Source organism: Ranitomeya imitator, chromosome 1, assembly GCF_032444005.1.
Source record: "Ranitomeya imitator isolate aRanImi1 chromosome 1, aRanImi1.pri, whole genome shotgun sequence".
Lineage (NCBI taxonomy): Eukaryota > Metazoa > Chordata > Amphibia > Anura > Dendrobatidae > Ranitomeya > Ranitomeya imitator.
Window position 1 is genome coordinate 1,044,788,681 of NC_091282.1, and position 16,475 is coordinate 1,044,805,155.

The following is a 16,475-nucleotide window of genomic DNA, read 5'->3' on the forward strand; positions in this document are numbered from 1 at the left end:
TCTGTCCCACTGTGTCCAGCATTTCTGCCCCTGTGTCCAGCATTTTTGCCCCACTGTGTCCAGCATTTCTGCCCCACTGTGTCCAGCATTCTGCCCCACTGTGTGTCCAGCATTTCTGCCCCTGTGTGTGTCCACCATTCTGTCCCACTGTGTCCAGCATTTCTGCCCCTGTGTCCAGCATTTTTGCCCCACTGTGTCCAGCATTTCTGCCCCACTGTGTCCAGCATTTCTGCCCCTGTGTGTCCAGCATTCTGCCCCACTGTGTCCAGCATTCTGCCCCACTGTGTGTCCAGCATTTCTGCCCCTGTGTGTGTCCACCATTCTGTCCCACTGTGTCCAGCATTTCTGCCCCTGTGTCCAGCATTTCTGCCCCACTGTGTCCAGCATTTCTGCCCCACTGTGTCCAGCATTTCTGCCCCACTGTGTCCAGCATTTCTGCCCCACTGTGTCCAGCATTTCTGCCCCACTGTGTCCAGCATTTCTGCCCCTGTGTGTCCACATTTCTGCCCCACTGTGTCCAGCATTCTGCCCCACTGTGTCCACCATTCTGCCCCACTGTGTCCGGCATTTCTGCCCCTGTGTCACTGTGTCCAGCATTCTGCCCCACTGTGTCCACCATTCTGCCCCTGTGTGTCCACCATTCTGTCCCACTGTGTCCAGCATTTCTGCCCCACTGTGTCCAGCATTTCTGCCCCACTGTGTCCAGCATTTCTGCCCCACTGTGTCCAGCATTTCTGCCCCTGTGTGTCCACATTTCTGCCCCACTGTGTCCAGCATTCTGCCCCACTGTGTCCACCATTCTGCCCCACTGTGTCCGGCATTTCTGCCCCTGTGTCACTGTGTCCAGCATTCTGCCCCACTGTGTCCACCATTCTGCCCCACTGTGTCCGGCATTTCTGCCCCTGTGTCACTGTGTCCAGCATTCTGCCCCACTGTGTCCACCATTCTGCCCCTGTGTGTCCACCATTCTGTCCCACTGTGTCCAGCATTTCTGCCCCACTGTGTCCAGCATTTCTGCCCCACTGTGTCCAGCATTCTGCCCCACTGTGTCCACCATTCTGCCCCACTGTGTCCGGCATTTCTGCCCCTGTGTGTCCAGCATTCTGCCCCACTGTGTCCACCATTCTGCCCCTGTGTGTCCACCATTCTGCCCCTGTGTGTCCACCATTCTGCCCCACTGTGTCCAGCATTTCTGCCCCTGTGTGTCCAGCATTCTGCCCCACTGTGTCCACCATTCTGCCCCTGTGTGTCCACCATTCTGCCCCTGTGTGTCCACCATTCTGCCCCACTGTGTCCACCATTCTGCCCCACTGTGTCCAGCATTTCTGCCCCTGTGTGTCCACCATTCTGCCCCTGTGTGTCCATCATCCTGCCCCCCGGGCCCCCCTGGATCGCAGCAGCTCTCAAAGAAAAAAAAAAACACAACTTCTTACCTGGCCAAGCTCCAGCGCCGGGTGAAGCTCCCTCTCCAGGCTCCACACAGACGCACTCGCCGCCGGGCCCGGCGGCTGACAATGACGTCAGTCGCCGGCGGCGGCGAGTGCGCACTGCGGCCCTATTCAGCCGCCAGCCTCAGACTGGCTGGCGGCTGTTAACTATTGACGTGCGGGTGCGGGCCCGCTCGTCAATAGTGTGCCGCTGCCGCATCGCCTGCAGGGGGGGCCCGGTGACCAGATGAGACGGGGCCCGATGCGGGCCCCCTCTGCTCACCGGGCCCCATACGCCAGTCACGGCTGTCATGCCCTGATGGCGGCCCTGGTAGTGACTGAGAAGTCAGTCAATCTGCTGGATATAGCAGAGTCAAAAGTGTTAACTTGTGAATGCACAGATGGTGGGCACCAGACTGGATGTGACTTGGTACTGAAGAGAGGCCAGAAGCCCCTCTGTGAGTCTGTGTGCAGAAAACCACAAGTATCAGTGGTTGCTATGGACAATTGTTGTTTGGTGTGACCGAGCTGGGGAGAGCTCATCCATGTATGAGTAGCCGGGGTCTGTTTTGTTTAATTTTTGGACAAGGTTATGGATTTGTTTATGGTTTTGAAACCTGTGAAAAGTAATAAAAACTGCAGCGCACGTGTTTGGTCCAAAACGGCATTGTCTGTGTGAACGCTACCTAATGCCAGAGTGAATCCGTACCATGTGTAGGTTTGTGTCTGGGTGTGGAAAACCTTTGGGACATTTTTGTAAAGGTGGCAGTGTTTTTCTTCACTTTTGGGGCTGGAGCAGCATCGCTATGTGTGCCCCTGTATGGTGCCACCACGACCCAGTATATTCTCTACCAGGAAGCATTAGAAAATATGACTTTGTGTAAATTAGCTGATGAACACCATTTCTATGTGACAGCCTATTCAGCAATTTACGGCACAGCTTATTATTAGCTAAGTGTGGTGACCATTCCAGGTTCTGGAGACTGGATCTCTCCAGGGCACTTTCTAAGAAAGATGAGCAGGGTAGGCACCAGGCAGAGGGTAGGCCCTGATCATGGTGACACTCCCTCAGCCCCTGCACCTCCTCCTCCCTCTCTGGAGCTGACTAGCTGTTTGTGTTTGTGCTGAGAGGAGCCTTTCACTCTGCAGCTGAATGAGGACATTGGGGCTGATCTGTCACAGGACCCATCACTTGGTATCTGAGCTGCACATGATAGGATGAAGCCATGGAGTACCAGTGAGTAACTGTGCGGCCACACAATGCATTGTTCTAGCTGACCTGACTTTCCATTCATAGTTCTCTCCAGCAGCTGTTACTGCACTATTTATACTGCTGCTCTTCCTACATAATCTGTATGTTACTGCAATGGAAGCGTGTGTTGTGCTTTATGTTCCTTATTGTCACATATTTCTGTGCCTTTCTGCATGCCAACATTGCGGATGCAGGGGCTGGGTGGGGGGCTTCCTGCATACTAGGCTGTAATTTACTGTTATCACTTACGAGGCATACCAGTATATGAAGATGTGTTATAGGGTCCATTGATATCAATGATAGATATATATATATATATATATATATATATATATATATATATTTGTGAAGTACAATTGGATAAGCAGCATTTGCCACAAAGTAAATAATGACAACAAAAAGAAAAAGAACAACTCGAGTTATTCAGCTATTAAAACTTTTATTCAGTCCCTATTTGGTTATATTTTTCAGGAAAAGCTGAATGAGAGTGATTATACGGCCATCGCGCTGCAAGTTAGCTTATCAGTACAAGAACAGAGAGGATCATTTCCTAAAATTTGCACTCCAAAGCAATTTATTGTATCTGATGATGGCACGCACTCACTATAACACGTTGGGATATTGCCTATGTTAGAAGTCCGACCATGACATTGAATGTTCACGTCATTATCTCTGATTTCTGGAACAGTGTTCATTTTTTTTAGTTATCACAAAACCCCATGCAATCTAATGCCCCATAGGGTTATGATAACATTTCATCCTATTGCAATATATATATAAATATATATATATATATATATATATATAAAGAGTCTCCTGTGTTCACATAACACAACGCTGTATATATTGCGGGTGATTTTGCGCTGTGATCTACTGTGGGATATGCTTCCCTGTAGAGCCGTGGCCTTTTCTGTAGTTACATGAACCTTGGCAACAATCCTGACAATATATGTATTGGTTGTCATCCATTTATCCCCCTAAACTTGTATAAGTGAGAAATACTATACAAGACTTTTTTCAAATGCATGGAATAAGGCTTCTGCTATTTACCACTTACTATTATTTTCTATTTATGTCATTTCAGGCTTTGTAAGGTAATATATGATCTGAAATTGGCCTGTCAACCTATCAGTAACGATGTACGTGTCTAATTAGCAATAACTGATTTCATACTGAACAAGCAAGTTGCATATTCCTTGAATGTCAGCTACTAGTTTTCCATGGGTAGTCTTAATTTAAAGGTTGCCTGTCTTTCTCCTCTTCTTTCAATAGTTTATTCATTCACTTGTGCAATGAATTTTGTGAAAGAAGCGATGCCGTAATGTTCTTTGTATCTACGGACCATAAATTGACCATCTAATTCCAGATTGTAAGGTCTGAATAATGCCGCTAGTCTAGAAGAATGTGACCATAACATCTATGAATCAAGGCTACAATAGACTCATTGTGGGGTACGAAGTGGTGGGAAAGTGTTGGCTGTTTGACCTTCCAATAAATAAATATTCTGTATTGTATCCAGTAGTTTATAGTTTATTGTAGTTACATTTTGTTTGATATAACATTTTTATCATTTGGTAGTGATTGGCAAAAAATGTCCTATTGGCCAGCAACTTGGGATGTTCAGGTCATTTTCTACATGTATAAGTAAAGTGATAAAGAAGAAGACGAAACAATCAGTGTACCTTCTATATATTCTGAAATTGGCGTTTCTGTAGATTCCAGAAGTAATGCTACTTAGAGGACACTATATCATCATGACAGGTGCACGAGGCAAAGCGGCTCATAAAAATTGCTCAGAAAGAATATGGCCGACTCTGATCTGTTGTATTCATGATGAGGGAGCTGCACTTGACTCTTCCTTTGCATATTATGATGACAGATACCATAGAAGAAACGAGTTATCTGCAATTTAGGGTTCATAGACGTGAAAAAAATGGAATAGTTCGGAACTGATCCGTTTTAAGGCCCGATAAACTGCTATAATAAGACATGCTATTGAGGCATGCTTCCATTGAGGTAATGCTTGTACAAGATAAGATGCTGTATTAAGGCACCACACAGCAGCATAGGCCTTTAGTTTGGATAGGGACACAACTATAATGGGTTAAGCCCTGATTCGTAGGGGACCTCAAAAGGTCTTTTTGGCCCATAAGAGGAGACTAATACTATTAAAGACCTGTGATCGTTTTCGGCCTGCTTGGAGATTTTGCATTGGGGCCCACAATCTTCAAGTTAAAGTTGGGATATACCCCCGAATCTCCACGACAGCTGGGCAGCTCCCCAAATTCTAAAATGCATCTTTTGATCTTGGCCATTTGGGAGGTATGGTCCTCGCACTAAACCCTGGGGTACAATCAGAGTAAGACCCATAGTAGAGAATATCAAATTATTATCAACAGGAGTACAGAAATAACTGAACTGAGTCTTTGAGGAAGTTGTGTATGTATACAGTACTTTCCACTTGATTTGACATCAGGTATCAAAAGATGCCACTGCATGCTGGATAGTATATTTGCTGAAGCATCCTTATGAGACCCAGGTCATGTTGTAATTTATTAGATGAAGGAGGAACACCAGCAGCACTGTCCTTTTAAACATAGTGTGCTTGAGGAAAAGACTCGTGGTCCAGACTAATCAAGCTTGATGCATTATGGAAACGAGTCCTGTGGACCGATGAGGTTAAAATAGAACTCTTTTTGGCCACAATGATCAAAGGAGTGTGAAGTTAAAAGGGCACAGAATTTATGGAAAAGGACATCTCGACAACTATAAAGCATGGGGGTGAATTAATCATGCTTTAAGGTTGTGTTGCAGCCAATGGCACGGGGAACATTTCACGGGTAGCGGGAAGAATGGATTTAATGAAATGTCAACTAATTATTGATGCAAACATAACATCATCTGTAAAATACACTGAATTTGAAAAGAAAATTCTTGTACAAAAGGATAATGATTCTTATAACACGTCAAAATCCACAATAGACTTCCTCAAAAGGCGCAAACTGAAGTTTCACAATGGCCCTCACAGTCCCCTGATCTGAACATCATTGATAATCTGTGGCTAGACTTCAAAATGGCAGTGCATGCAAGACGACCCAGGAATCACACAGAACTGGACTAATTTTCCAAGGAAGAATGGATGAAAATCCCTCACAGGAATTTAAAGACTCTTGGCTGGCTACAAAAAGCATCTACAAGCTGTGATACTTTCAAAAGGGGGTGCCACTAGGTTCTAACTTTGCAGGGTGCACAAACATTTTCCTTTTTGTAATATTTAAAATGTAAACGATGAAAAATCTCTCTCTATCTATATACCGTATGTTCTTTTTGCCTAAAATACAAAGAAAATGTGTCATCTTTAACTTTAGGCCTGTTAGAGATCATTTCATCTTCAACTTGCTTAGCTGTTCACAATATGAGTCATTTTGCCCAAAATTGTACATGACACTGTAAATAATACTGCAGCAAGACCTACAGTCCCATTTTCTTTTTCGTGGTGCTGAGGTTTCTACTTTGACTACTCTAACTAATGGCACCCACTTACTATACCTGTTCAGTGTCTCAATCTGCTAGTGTAGTACAGAGCATCCAAAATCATCAGGTTTTATTGCCTTCCAATATCTCGATTATTATGAAAGTTATGAAACTTGGGGGAGAGGTGCTTCCAAAGAACTGCTTAAGAGTAAAGCAGTGATTTAGAAGAGATATTACTGCTATCCATCTTTTATATACAGTAAGTGGTAATAACTTCCTGTGCTTTTTACCTTTCTTACGTTGAGAAGATTTTTTTGTTTGCTTGTTCCCCTACTCTCTGAAAAGAACTGGTTACTAATCTGCACATATTGTTCTCATGGAAACAATTCTGCATAACTCATGGGAATTTCTGAAAAGAAGCGCGATTCATCTGAGGAACACTCTAGAAACTCTGCTCTCTCTGTTCCAGTCACTGAACAAGTGAATGACGCTAGTATTTCAGCTCTACCCATTTGTACGTTTAGCTCTCAAGCCAAATTCTGAAATTCAGCTCCTAATGCCGGATGGTGTCTCAGGTGTCCAGGACCAAAGAACAAATTGGCCACCGACATAGAACCTGGTGCTTGGATGACTGGCCGCCCCCAGCGCTACAAAACGACAAATTCCCACGCCCATGTTTTACCAAGCTCTCGACTGTACCCAAGATATAAATAATACTGTGGCCAGTCTTAAAAATCAGCAGAAACACAACTAATAGAAATGTTTGACAAAATGTGGTCTCCGTGGCTCGAGCTGGGATGAATAGGTAAAGGAAATGGGAGGCTGAGGGCCTTTGAATGGGGGAAATTGCTAGACGAATAAGCGGTCATAAGTGAGTTAAGCGGTTCATAGAGCCATCAATACTAGTAATAAAAGTATCATTGGAGAGGAGCTGTCATGGGGGGGGGATTGGGGTTTGTTGGGATTGTTGGGGGTTTTGAAAATGAAGAAACTTTGTTTGTAACACACTGGAAGATGGATAAAATGTAATGTTTATGTTTATTCTTAATAAAAATCTATTTAAATTAAAAAAAAAGAAACACAACTAATACTCTGTCGTGCCTACTGACAAATAACAAAACATTAAATGGAAATACCACAACTTGTATAAGGAGGGCGACTAACTAATATAAATGGGACAGCAGGAAAGGCTAACACATTTGTATCATGATTAGTGATGAGCGAGTATACTCGTTGCTCTGGTTTTCCCGAGCACGCTCGGGTGGTCTCCGAGTTTTTGTGACTGCTCAGAGATTTAGTTTTCCTTGCCGCAGCTGCATGATTTGTGGCTAGAAAGACCAACTCACAACTGTTCTCAGCATAGCAAAGTCTTAAAATACACCACAGTGGGAGAAAAAAAAAAATGAAAGGTACAAAACCTAACCTGCTGCGAAAAAAATGGACCAAATAAATAGGACAAGTCGTAAATAGTAAATAAGCAAAAGAGAGTGGCCAAAAGGCCAGAACAAACGACCAAACAGTCCGTATATAAATATATTTCAAAATGACTTTATTGAAAAAATTACAAAGGACACAGGGTAAAGAACATAGCGCAAGGGAATGACAACCATTGCCAAAAAGTACGAAAAAACAAGCTAGTGTGGACGGGCATGCAAGACCCCCACATCAGATGTATAAATGCTGTGTATGATGAAACTTACACCATAAAAATCGGGTATAAGAAATAGACTATATAATACTAATATCCCCAAACAGTTGTTCAACACTTTTATCTCCCTCCTCCGCCCACCACTGCCCCCTCCGAATTCCCTAATTGTTGCCGAGGACTTTGCCACACACTTCAAAAATAAGATAGACAAAACAAGGCAAGTCTTTGTTGTAAAACCACCACAACCCCTTTGTATACCAGACCAATGCCCTAACCCCATAACTTCCCTCTCCAAAATCACTGAAGGGGAGCTTGCTCATCTTCTCTCCAAATCACACCTCACCACTTGTGTGCTTGACCCCATGCCACCTCCTCCCCAACCTCACCAGCACACTAATCCCATCCTTAACCCATCTCTTCAACCTATCACTAAGTTTTGGTACCTTCCCCTCTGCTTTCAAACATGCCACAATATCTTTGTTCCCATTTGCTTCCAAACTCCTTGAGCAGCACGTCCATGATGAACTTTCCTCTCACTTTGCATCTAACTCTCTTTTCGACAACCTACAATCTGGCATCTGTCCCTACCATTCCACTGAGACTGCCCTGAATAAAATTACTAACGACTTACTTACAGCCAAAGCTAAAAGACAATTCTCTATACTCCTCTTTCTAGACCTGTCCTCTGCCTTTGCCACAGTTGACCACTGCCTCCTACTACAGATCCTCTCTTCCTTTGGTGTCCTTGCCCTATCTTGGATCTCCCTATACCTTACCAACCGCACATTTTGCGTTTCCTACTCCCATACTACCTCTTCATCTCACCCCCTCTCTGTTGGTGTCCCTCAAGGCTCTGTCCTAGGACCCTTACTCTTCTCAATCTATACACTCGGCCTTGGACAACTCATAAGGTCCAGCTTCCAGTACCATCTATATGCTGATCTACCTCTCTGGCCCAGATGTCACCTCTCTGCTCTTCAGAATCCCAGAGTGTCTATCAGCCATATCCTTCTTCTCCTCTCTCTTCCTCAAGCTCAATGTGGACAAATCTGAACTAATTATCTTTCCTCCATCTCACATATCTTCCCTACCTGATCTATCAAAATAAATGAAATCACACTTTCCCCTGTCCCCAAAATCCCCCTGCCTCGGAGTAACCCTTGACTCTGCCCTGTCCTTCAAACCGCACATCCAATCTCTCTTTGTGCATGCCCTAATCATCTCCTGCCTCGACTACTGCAACATCCTCCTCTGTGGCCTACCTTCTAATACTCTCGCACCCCTCCAGTCCGTCCTTAACTCTGCTGCCCAACTAATTAATCTATCACCTCGCTACACTACTGCTTCCCCTCTTTGCAAATCCCTTCACTGGCTCCCAATTTCCCAGCGTATCCAGTTTAAACTACTAACACTGACCTACAAAGCATCAATAACTTTTCTCATCCGTATATTTCCAAACTAATCTCTCAATATCTTCCCTCACGTAATCTCTGTAATATAAGTTTATGGGTGCAAGTGACATTCAGATATCACACAAGTGCGGTGCGATATACGCCGACGTGGGCAGAGTAGATGGAGAAATTAATTCCTCCGCTGCTCTCTGTGTGTGATGATCGGAGCACAGAGTACTGACACTCGGCTCTCGCTCGCAGCACAGCAGGAGTCGAGGGTCATTAGCATATCGCATCCGATGCTCTCGCGTCAGATGTCATACGCTAGTGTGACTCCAGCTTTAGAGTTTTGGGTTCACAACATCTTGAGAGCCACTGGCTGGGGCTTATCGGTGTAGAAACTTGAAACTCCTTTATCACCATATCCTTAGGATTGGTTATTATGACTTAATTGAACCAATTACTGGGGCCTCTACAGTCTGCCAGAATAGGAGTTTTTATCCTCTACATTCACTGTCTACGGGGTGCTGGAGCTCGGTACTCAGTTTCCTCCAGTAGTCCCATAGGGAATAAAATGAGTGGCGGTTGCAGGTGCGCACTGCGATTCCATTGTAACTGGGATAAAATCAATGGTGATTGGGGGGCTTCCTACAGTCAGACCTCCATAGAATCAATAATATATGTTCCTTAGACATCAATGTAGAAGGTCTCTCTAATAAAATCTACAAAGATTATGGCAACAGTAAATTTGGGAGGAGACCAGCACCAACCACACATAATCATATACTATAGCAGTAAATGAAGCAAACCAATCTAAGAAGTTTTGATCATTTATGGGCTAAATCTTATTTTCTTCTAGTTGACGTACTGGGGGATACGTGCTTCCTGTTCTCTTAGCTATAGTCCACACATGTTTCTGCTTTTTCTGCTGGCATGTGCAGGGGGCTGAAATAATAATTACATTATATAGTCCTTGCTAGAAAACACATGACTTAATGCAGTTGTAACGAGCCAAGGGGAAGGACGCGTAATCTTTTTGCTCTTCCTTCAGAAACTGGCAGTGAAAATGTTAAGGCAAGGTAGGAGGGAATTTGTCAGCTATTTTTAATATGCAAGCGTTGATATGAGCTCAGTCTCCCATGTCACTGGAAGAAGTATGCGCTACATCACAGATGACAAATCTAGACAGGGATACACAGAGGCAGGACTTCTCGCCATCGTGTGTGCCTGCATGTAAACAAGACCCTGTCTGGGGGGGACAGCTGACACCCCTGTATTGTGTCACCAGGTAAGTGAGAGCAGTGCTTACTAGCCCCTCTGGGATGACTGTGGTGCTCCGCAGTGACGCTGTGGGGGCATGTTTTGTGGGTTCTCTCAGGAATGCCTTTGTTTTTTTGGTTGATTATATTTTTGACATGCTTGAACAGAGTATTTGTCATGGCAGCTCAGTGCTGTCAGTAGGGTGTGGTGCTCCACTGTGGGTCCGATAGATCTCACATACTATAAGGCGGCCAGATAAAGGCATTGTACCGTTTCCTGTGACATTCAGCAATTCGTGCTGTGACTGCAGGAGGCGATGCTGGAGTAAGGCTCAGGAAGTGAGGAAAATGTCTGGAAGACAAGGATATGACAGCTCTTTGTTGTCAATCTGAGCCAGTCCCGTCCCCCTGGTGTCAACAGTTTGTTTATGGTCGTTGTGGTATCACTGTTCTGTTATTGCGTGCAGAAAGTCAGCTTGTCTTATAGATATTCCGTGGTTATTCTGAATTCACAAAACTGAGCTCACACATAACCTTCTTCTGCATTACTATAGTATGCATAACCAGAGTGGATAGCCAGGCTCTTTGTCAGGTCTCAGCAGGGTCCCCATTGAAAATTACTGGGCCCCATGAGGCCCCAAAGTCTAAGCGCCTACTCCCCGTGAGGCCCCAAAGTCTAGACGCCTACTCACCATGAGGCCGCAAAGTCTAGGTACCTACTCCCCATGAAGCCTCAAAGTCTTGGCGCCTACTCCACATAAGGCCCCAAAGTCTAGGCACCTACTCCACATAAGGCCCCAAAGTCTAGGCACCTACTCCACATGAGGCCCCAAAGTCTAGGCACCTACTCCACATAAGGCCCCAAAGTCTAGGCACCTACTCCACATAAGGCCCCAAAGTCTAGGCACCTACTCCACATAAGGCCCCAAAGTCTAGGCACCTACTCCACATGAGGCCCCAAAGTCTAGGCACCTACTCCACATGAGGCCCCAAAGTCTAGGCACCTACTCCACATAAGGCCCCAAAGTCTAGGTACCTACTCCACATGAGGCCCCAAAGTCTAGGCACCTACTCTCCCCATGACGCCACAAAGTCTAGGCACCTACTCCCCATGAAGCCACAAATAATAATAATAATAATAATAATCATCTTTATTTATATAGCGCCAACATATTCCGCAGCGCTTTACAGCTTAACAGTTTCAAACACAACAGTCATAAGTAACAACGTTAGCAATACAATAATTAAAGCAAAATAAGACGACCCTGCTCGTGAGAGCTTACAATCTACAATGAGGTGGGGGAGATACAAAGTACAGGTGTGTATTTACAATGATGTATTTACAATGATGGTCCAGCCATCTTCAGGGGGTGGGGGATAGATGGAGATAGTGAATGGGCTACACACACACAAACATAAAATGACTGATTAGTGAATATGATAGGCCGCTCTGAACAAATGTGTTTTGAGGGAGCACCTAAAACTATGCAAACTGTGGATGGTCCTAATATCTTGGGGTAGAGCATTCCAGAGGATTGGCGCAGCACGGGAGAAGTCTTAGAGTCGGGAGTGGGAGGTACAGATTAGTGCAGAGGTTAGTCGAAAGTAATTTGCAGAGCGCAGCGGTCAGTTAGGCCGATAGACAGAAATGAGGGAGGAGATGTATGGGGGTGCCGCACTGTGGAGAGCTTTGTGGGTGAGAACAAGTACTTTGAATTTTATCCTATAACTAGCTGAAGAGCCCGGCGTTGCCTGGGCATAGTAAATATCTGTGCTTAGTTATAGCACCTCACTTCTCTTATTTTCCCATCACGCCTCTCATTTTCCCAATCACATCTTTCATTTTCCCCCTCACATCTCTCATTTTCTCCCTCACACCTCTCATTTTCTCCCTCACTCCTCTCATTCCCCCCTAACACTTGTCATTTCAACCTCACATCTGTCATTTTCTGATCACTCCACTATTTTTCCTCACTTCTCTCATTTTGCACTCACACCTTTTCATTTTCACCTCACACCTCTCATTTTCACCTCATCACCTCAGTATATACATGTTTGTCATCTCCCTTATATATAGTATACATCTGTATGTCATCTCCTGTATATAGTATATACCTGTATGTCATCTCCCCTGTATATAGTATATACCTGCTGTGTGTCATCTCCCCTATATATAGTATATACCTGAATGTCATCTCCTTCTATATATAGTATATACCTGTATGTCATCTCCTCCTGTATATAGTATATACCTGTGTGTCATCTCCCCTGTATACAGTATATATCTGAGTGTCATCTCCTCCTGCATATAGTATATACCTGCATGTCATCTTCTATATATAGCATATACCTGTATGTCATCTCCTCCTGTATATAGTATATACCTGTATGTCATCTCCTCCTGTATATATATGTACCTATATGTCATCTCCTCCTCTATATAGTATATACCTGTGTGTCATCTCTCCTGTATATAGTATATATCTGTGTAAACCTGTGTGTCATCTCCTCCTGTATTAGACCTCGTTCACACGTTATTTGCTCAGTATTTTTACCTCAGTATTTGTAAGCTAAATTGGCAGCCTGATAAATCCCCAGCCAACAGGAAGCCCTCCCCCTGGCAGTATATATTAGCTCACACATACACATAATAGACAGGTCATGTGACTGACAGCTGCCGTATTTCCTATATGGTGCAATTGTTGTAGTTTGTCTGCTTATTAATCAGATTTTTATTTTTGAAGGATAATACCAGACTTGTGTGTGTTTTAGGGCGAGTTTCGTTTGTCAAGTTGTGTGTGTTGAGTTGCGTGTGGCGACATGCATGTAGCGACTTTTGTGAGATGAGTTTTGTGTAGCAACATGCGTGTAGCAACTTTTTGTGTGTCGAGTTATATGTGACAGGTTAGTGTAGCAAGTTGTGTGCAGCAAGTTTTGCGCATGGCGAGTTTTGCGCGTTGCGAGTATTATGTGTGGTGCCTTTTGAGTATGTGCAAGTTTTGTGTGAGGCAACTTTTGCATGTGTTGCAACTTTTGTGCATGTGGCAATTTTTCCGCGTGTGCAAGTTTTGCGTGTGGCGAGTTTTTCATGAGAATTTTGCACTTGTGGCAAGTTTTGCAAGAGCCTAGTTTTTGCATGTGGCGAGTTCTGCGCGTGGTGAGTTTTGAGTGGCGACTTTTGTGTTTTGACTTTTATGTGGCGAGGTTGGTGTATTTGTGGTGAAATGTGTGCTGAGGGTAATATGTGTTCAAGCACGTGGTAGTGTGTGGCGCATTTTGTGTGTGTTCATATCCCCGTGTGTGGTGAGTATCCCATGTCGAGGCCCCACCTTAGCAACTGTACGGTATATACTCTTTGGCGCCATCGCTCTCATTCTTTAAGTCCCCCTTGTTCACATCTGGCAGCTGTCAATTTGCCTCCAACACTTTTCCTTTCATTTTTTCCCATTATGTAGATAGGGGCAAAATTGTTTGGTGAATTGGAAAGCGCGGGGTTAAAATTTCACCTCACAACATAGCCTATGATGCTCTCGGGGTCCAGACGTGTGACTGTGCAAAATTTTGTTGCTGTAGCTGCGACGCTTCCAACACTTTTCCTTTCACTTTTTCCCCATTATGTAGATAGGGGCAAAATTGTTTGGTGAATTGGAACGCGCGGGGTTAAAATTTCACCTCACAACGAAGCCTATGATGCTCTCAGGGTCCCGACGTGTGACTGTGCAAATTTTTGTTTCTGTAGCTGCGACGCCTCCAACACTTTTCCTTTCACTTTTTTCCCCATTATGTAGATAGGGGCAAAATTGTTTGGTGAATTGGAAAGTGCGGGGTTAATATTTCACCTCACAACGTAGCCTATGACGCTCTCGGGGTCCAGATGACTGTGCAAAATTTTGTTGCTGTAGCTGCGACTCCTCCAACACTTTTCCTTTCACTTTTTTCCCCATTATGTAGATAGGGGCAAAATTGTTTGGTGAATTGGAACGCGCGGGGTTAAAATTTCACCTCACAACATAGCCTATGACGCTCTCGGGGTCCAGACGTGTGACTGTGCAAAATTTTGTGGCTGTAGCTGCGACTCCTCCAACACTTTTCCTTTCACTTTTTCCCCATTATGTAGATAGGGGCAAAATTGTTTGGTGAATTGGAACGCGCGGGGTTAAAATTTCACCTGACAACATAGCCTATGACGCTCTCAGGGTCCAGATGTGTGACTGTGCAAAATTTTGTTGCTGTAGCTGCGACGCTTCCAACACTTTTCCTTTCACTTTTTTCCCCATTATGTAGATAGGGGCAAAATTGTTTGGTGAATTGGAACGCGCGGGGTTAAAATTTCGCCTCACAACATAGCCTATGACGCTCTCGGGGTCCAGACATCTGACTGTGCAAAATTTTGTGGCTGTAGCTGCGACGGTGCAGATGCCAATCCCGGACATACACACATACACACACACACACATTCAGCTTTATATAGTAGATGAATGGGCAGCCAGTGTAACGACTGGCGAAGAGCGGATGCGTCCGAGTAACGATTAGCTAGATCCCATAGAATGTAAGTCCGCAAGGATAGGGTCCTCTCCCCTCTGTACCAGTCTGTCATTGTAAACTTGTTTACTGTAAACGATATCTATACCTCTGTATGTAACCCCTTTCTCATGTACAGCACCATGGAATTAATGGTGCTATATAAATAAATAATAATAATAATGGACAACCCTGGCTGGTGCATTAAGGATAGACTGGAGAGGGGAAAGAAGAACTAGAAGAAGAGGGGACGGGAAGAAAAACATTAGACTCGAACAAAGACGACCCAGGAAAACATACTCAGAAGGGAGGTAAGAACATTTCTAAAACAATCCACAGTGAGGAGATTGGAACAAAACAAAATCCTCTAAACTGCATGCTCGCAAACGCCAGAAGCCTGACAAACAAGATGGAAGAACTAGAAGCAGAAATATCTACAGGTAACTTTGACATAGTGGGAATAACCGAGACATGGTTAGATGAAAGCTATGACTGGGCAGTTAACTTACAGGGTTACAGTCTGTTTAGAAAGGATCGTAAAAATCGGAGAGGAGGAGGGGTTTGTCTCTATGTAAAGTCTTGTCTAAAATCCACTTTAAGGGAGGATATTAGCGAAGGGAATGAGGATGTCGAGTCCATATGGGTTGAAATTCATGGAGGGAAAAATGGTAACAAAATTCTCATTGGGGTCTGTTACAAACCCCCAAATATAACAGAAAGCATGGAAAGTCTACTTCTAAAGCAGATAGATTAAGCTGCAACCCATAATGAGGTCCTGGTTATGGGGGACTTTAACTACCCGGATATTAACTGGGAAACAGAAACCTGTGAAACCCATAAAGGCAACAGGTTTCTGCTAATAACCAAGAAAAATTATCTTTCACAATTGGTGCAGAATCCAACCAGAGGAGCAGCACTTTTAGACCTAATACTATCTAATAGACCTGACAGAATAACAAATCTGCAGGTGGTTGGGCATTTAGGAAATAGCGACCACAATATTGTGCAGTTTCACCTGTCTTTCACTAGGGGGACTTGTCAGGGAGTCACAAAAACATTGAACTTTAGGAAGGCAAAGTTTGAACAGCTTAGAGATGCCCTTAATCTGGTAGACTGGGACAATATCCTCAGAAATGAGAATACAGATAATAAATGGGAAATGTTTAAGAACATCCTAAATAGGCAGTGTAAGCGGTTTATACCTTGTGGGAATAAAAGGACTAGAAATAGGAAAAACCCAATGTGGCTAAACAAAGAAGTAAGACAGGCAATTAACAGTAAAAAGAAAGCATTTGCACTACTAAAGCAGGATGGCACCATTGAAGCTCTAAAAAACTATAGGGAGAAAAATACTTTATCTAAAAAACTAATTAAAGCTGCCAAAAAGGAAACAGAGAAGCACATTGCTAAGGAGAGTAAAACTAATCCCAAACTGTTCTTCAACTATATCAATAGTAAAAGAATAAAAACTGAAAATGTAGGCCCCTTAAAAAATAGTGAGGA

The 16,475-nt window shown here is 44.0% G+C and overlaps 1 protein-coding gene across 3 annotated transcripts in view; it reads left to right on the forward strand.

Moving 5' to 3' along the window:
* Positions 1-16,475, forward strand: part of TRIM2 (tripartite motif containing 2) — a 202,125-nt gene that overhangs the window by 65,629 nt on the left and 120,021 nt on the right. Inside the window, exon 1 of one of the 3 annotated variants that reach the window (XM_069744087.1) lies at positions 2,526-2,664. The exons of 1 other annotated variant lie outside the window; for it this stretch is intronic. The gene's annotated coding sequence lies outside the window, so the exon portion shown is untranslated. Of the gene's footprint in view, positions 1-2,525; positions 2,665-10,340; positions 10,481-16,475 lie in introns of those variants that run through there. One more of the 3 variants, XM_069744091.1, reaches the window with a different exon arrangement.